The following is a 4,890-nucleotide window of genomic DNA, read 5'->3' as shown; positions in this document are numbered from 1 at the left end:
GTATCGCCCACCACTTACAACTGGGGACAACGGGGCAAGGTGCCCCATTGGCGGGGCAGAGAAAGTGGTGAGGCTTTGATGACACTTTTAAAGTCCACGCCACATGCCAGCGTCATTCACGATGGCCTGTCTTCCTGCGCTTGCCTCGTCCACCTGCCATCTTTACGGCTCCGTGAACTCTGCTTTACCTGCCTTCGTGGTCTACTCCTATCTCATCGGAAGTGGGCTTTTTTGAAAATATGTCTAAAATAAAGCACATTATGAAGTTTCTAGAGCCTGGCTTGGTTTTATCGATCCAGTTATAAAAGTGATCATTCACAGAAAAGCGCGAGCTAATGAGGACACAGCAGGGTTGGGCCAAATGCCGCCTGCAGACACGTGGCAAGAAGAGCCGCCGGCAGGGTCTGCGCTCATCCCTCCCCCCTCCTCCGCTCCCTCCTCCTGGCCCAGCCCCGAGCCTCCTCCTCGCTGGTAAACTCAGATTCCCCTCCGCCCGGCCTGCACTCTCTGTCTTTGAAGCTGCTGTTCAGTGGGCGCTTCGGTCTGATGGGAAATTCTCGAAAGGCTATAGCCATGCAACAAAACCAGGTGAACCTCGGGGCTTATCATGGTGAAATGTTGTAAATAATGGTCACATATTGAAAAGTCCATGTGATGAAACCTAGTCCAGTGTCTCAATCGGGTCCCACAATGATGTGTTGGATATTATGATCTCTGTTTTATGATTACAGTGTAGGAGATTCATGCCAAAAGCTGAGCTTTTAAAGTGGGACTATGTAGCCTGGCTGGCGTAGCTCTGTGGATTGAGCGTGGGCTGCGAACCAAAGTGTCGCAGGTTCGATTCCCAGTCAGGGTACATGCCTGGGTTGCAGGCCACAGCCCCCAGCAACCTCACATTGATGTTTCTCTCTCTCTCTCTCTCCCTCCCTTCCCTCTCTAAAAATAAATAAATAAAATCTAAAAAAAAAATAAAGTGGGACTATGTGGATCCAAAGCTCCCACCTCCAACTTCCACATTGCAAAGCCCCTCTGTGACTCTCCGGCACCCAGCCAAGCAGAGCAGGTAGGACTAAGAACTTTGGAACAAACATACCACCTTTTAAGTGTCTGAAAACTCTGGTATAATAGCTTAGAGGATGTCGGACTTCGATCATCTTTCTCTATAAAGATGGAAATACATGTTGTTAGAGTTGTTTGAAGCTGACATCAAGTGATGATAAAAATTTCCCCTATGCATAGATAAGCATTGAGCCCAAGGAGCTTAAAAAGTCACTGTCCTTTAATGGAGTTTCCTTAAGAAATAATGATACTCTGTCAAGATCTGAATGGATGACAAATTATATAAAATAACTAATACTTGGAGGAAACCAATTTCCTAACAAACCCAATTAAAATCATCTCAAGCAGAAATGAGACGACCAGCAACAAAAGAAAATTTATCCCTTAAAAACAAATAATGGTATCAGGGTTAGCATTGTACTTTTTAACCAAATGTTCTCCAATTAATAAATTTCAAGAAACACATGCTTTAAGCAGTAAATATTTTTCCCCCAGTCGTTCCCTCTTAACCCATTCAAAGTCATGGGCACACACCTGTTGTTGTTTCACCAAGTGAAGTGCACTGGGCAGGTGTGTGGACGGCTTATCTGTAAGTCACTGAGGATTTCTGCTACTCGTTAGACTCAAGCTGCTTCCGGTATCAGGGACTATCGGTGTGTTCCTTCGTTTGTTTATATAAACCGGTCAGTGGCTGTTGAAACACTTGAGAGCACTTAACCAAAGCAAACAAAGCTCCTGAACTTTAAATATCCAACAAAAAGAGCTATTGACAAGGTGGACTTTAGCAAATCTCAGTATCATTTAGAACCTTAAGGCAGCCTTCCAGATTTACAAAGAAGGCACACGTCCCAGACTCATATCTTACCTCTGGCTCCAAAGGGAAGATACCATCCCCATTTGAGACAAGGCTCAGGAAGTAATACTGCCGCCTGGGAGTTTTGCTTGCTTTCTCTAACTGCCATTGAGATGGAGGGTGTCTACCCTTTAGAGAAGGGGAAGAGGGTCATGGACTTGCATGTCACCCTCCCAGCTTCTTGATTCCCTCCTGTACTCACCCCCCAAACACAGAGACAGTCCACGGAGAAATCCTGCAATGAGAACCTCGGGCTAATGGCAGGGACCTGGGTTTCAGGCCCAACGTTCCCATTCACTGAAAGGCTGTTCGGGAGTCAGCCACTCTCCCCGAGAGCCACACCTCTGGTCCGCCCAAGCGGGGAGAAGAACTGGGTGCCAAGGCCATTTTCAACTCTGATGAGGGGTCTCCTAGCTAACGCACTCCCAGTGGTGGAATCAATGGACCAGATCGCACAGGCAGCTGCAGAAGAACCGTGGCCTGCGGGGCGATGTTACCTGTTCCCAGTAACAAAGGATTCTTCCCATCGTTTCCTTTACGTTGCCAAGAAACTAGCTGCACGTTTCCCTGGCGGTTTTTGGCGATGTCAGTGTTGCGATGGCACAGGAGAGGCCAGATGGGCACGCCCCGTAGCTCCCTGTGGAGCCCCACAGTCGGACCTCAGCGACTCCCTGGACGTGGCCTTGCTCTCCAGTGGCAGGCGGAAACACACAAAAGAAAACGCATTCCTTTCCACAGATTTAAGTCACTTAACCTTTCATTTTTCTTTCTAGGAGGCTCAACAAGTTGAATGCTAGCTCTTCCCAGCTGTTGGGTTTTCTAACTGGACCAACGTGTGTATCTTCTAATCTAGAGTGTGTGAGCCGCCAGGCTGCTGGTGGGAATGGAAACTTCCTTTCCAGGACCCACGGCGTGAGAGCGAGAGAGGTTTCTCAGGGAAATTCAAAACTTGCACTGGCTGCTGGCCTATGATTTCCTAACCTACAGTGCAGAAAGCGTCCCATATTCACAACTTTTGCTGCTCATTGACTGCCCTCCATTACAATAAAAGCCAAGTCTGTTTTGTGCAGACCCTCGACAAAACACACCTGGCTGGAGCCCTCCAGGACTTGTGGACAGGTTTCCTCTGATAAACGAGAGGCAGGGCATTTCTCTTATTCCTCCCTTCCCTGATGTGCCCACATGCACTCCTAGCAATGGAGCCAAGTCCAGAGAGAAGCTAGGAAATGACATTATCTCCTCCTTACTCCATAAGAATTGCCTGTTAGGGAGCCATGTCCAAGGTCTTGTCAAATGCCTCTCCTACTTTTAAACTACTGGTTTGCTTGTTTGTTTGTTTTTTTTTAAGCCCGTATTAAAGTGTGAACTGTTGGATGATAAAATGGAGTCTTCAGCGCAATTCCGACTGGGAATAGCTTTTGAAATTCTCCGAAAAACTAAATTATAATTGGGTTTGAATGCACGACATGACTGAGTAATTAAATGTTTAGAAAAGAAAGCCATCTCTCCCAGAGGTTATGAAGTGTCAAGCCCATTTCTCATCACGACCACTCCCGGCATTCGCTCTGGATAGAGGATGCCGAAGGTGCACTCCCATTTGCCGAGCTCGTGTCTCGCCGTGGTGGCCTGCCAGCACGTGTCTGTCCGTGCAGCGAACATGCGGAGCCACTAACCAGGAGCCATATTGAGTTTGCTGTCACCTGCCCCACCTTGCTAAATGAAGAACAACATTTTAAAAACGTAGCTTCAGTATCTGTCTGCACGTGGTCCTGCTTGCAGACAGAGACTGTCCCAGGGTCTGGAGGTCAGTGGCCCACAGGATTTGTCACAGCGGCACAGAAGCCTGCCACTGATGACTCGATCCATCTGCCTGCTTCTTTCCAGAGTCCCTTTGTTGCCAGGTTCTGGCCCCAGTCCATGAATATCATGACAGCAATGGTGGGCCTTCTTGCCCATTTCCTGGGGTGGTCTGCAGGAAAGGTGGGCATCAGTATCTCCACGTGTCAGTTCTGGAAGCTCCGGGCCCAGGGGCAGGCCCTGTCCATTCTTCCTGCCCCTTGAGGGCAAGGTCTGAGTGGAGGTGCTCGGTCTCAGGCCTCCGAAGAACAGGACACGAGAACTGAGTTCCACCATGACCATGACCGGCTTCTCACCTGAAGGTCGCTTAGAGTCTCTCCTTGTGGAAGGAGAACTGTACAGTGTGGAGGATGACACCCACATTGGGCTGCTGTACGCGCCCTATAGACCAGTGCGGGCGGAGACGGACCTTGGATGCTGTGCACTAAGAAAAGGGAAGTCAGCCCTCTAACTCCGGTAGCACCATGTCAGACACGGAAGGGAGGAAAGGGCAGCCTGGAACTCTGGGGGGTGGTTTCTAAGTTCAAATTAATTCCAGACAATTCAGTTCATAGCTGAATGGGATAAAACTATTTGGTTCCCACGATGCTGCAAGGTTGCCTGGAGGGTGGGTAGAGCCACGCAGCCATGGGTTCAAATGCAGCCTCTGCCACTGAGTAGCTCCGTGGGACCCCAGAGAGCTTGCCTATATCCTATGAAGCTTTTCAGGTGGGGAAGGACTTAAAGCAACTCAGTTCCTTGTCATCAGCATCCTAACAAGAGCCCTCTGGGACTGTAACATGGTCTCCTCAGCCTTCTACAGACAGACGGGGAGTCACAGGCAGCTGAGTCTCCCATCACTTATTAAGTCCCCAGATTTAAACTGGCCCCACGAGCTGGGGCAAAGCCTTCCCAACGAATGAAGCCAATCTATTGTCCGAGCTGAAGGCGCAGTCAATGTCAGCTTTATCGCATCTAGTTAGGAGTATAAATTCCTACTCAAGTTTCTTATGTATCCCTTGCAAACAAAACTAAGAGAGTGGCAAGATTTACCTAAATAGTCTGATACTCTGAGATATAAAAGAAGGGCAGGTAAAGCTACTTTGAACTTAAGCCGGGCCCTAATGACACAGCACCCGAGT

At 48.7% G+C, this 4,890-nt stretch overlaps 1 long non-coding RNA gene across 1 annotated transcript; it reads right to left on the bottom strand.

Annotated features, from left to right (window-relative positions):
• Window positions 1–227: 227 nt before the first annotated feature.
• On the bottom strand, window positions 228–4,141 carry LOC118498292. Its single transcript, XR_004900812.1, has 2 exons — window positions 981–4,141; window positions 228–772 (listed from the first exon to the last, which is right to left on the bottom strand). It is a non-coding gene; the product is annotated as an uncharacterized LOC118498292 (long non-coding RNA).
• Window positions 4,142–4,890: the final 749 nt, after the last annotated feature.

The sequence above is a fragment of the Phyllostomus discolor genome, chromosome 15, assembly GCF_004126475.2.
Source record: "Phyllostomus discolor isolate MPI-MPIP mPhyDis1 chromosome 15, mPhyDis1.pri.v3, whole genome shotgun sequence".
In the NCBI taxonomy this organism is placed as follows: domain Eukaryota; kingdom Metazoa; phylum Chordata; class Mammalia; order Chiroptera; family Phyllostomidae; genus Phyllostomus; species Phyllostomus discolor.
The sequence above is the reverse complement of the archived record's forward strand: the minus strand, read 5'-3'. Positions and strand labels throughout refer to the sequence as shown.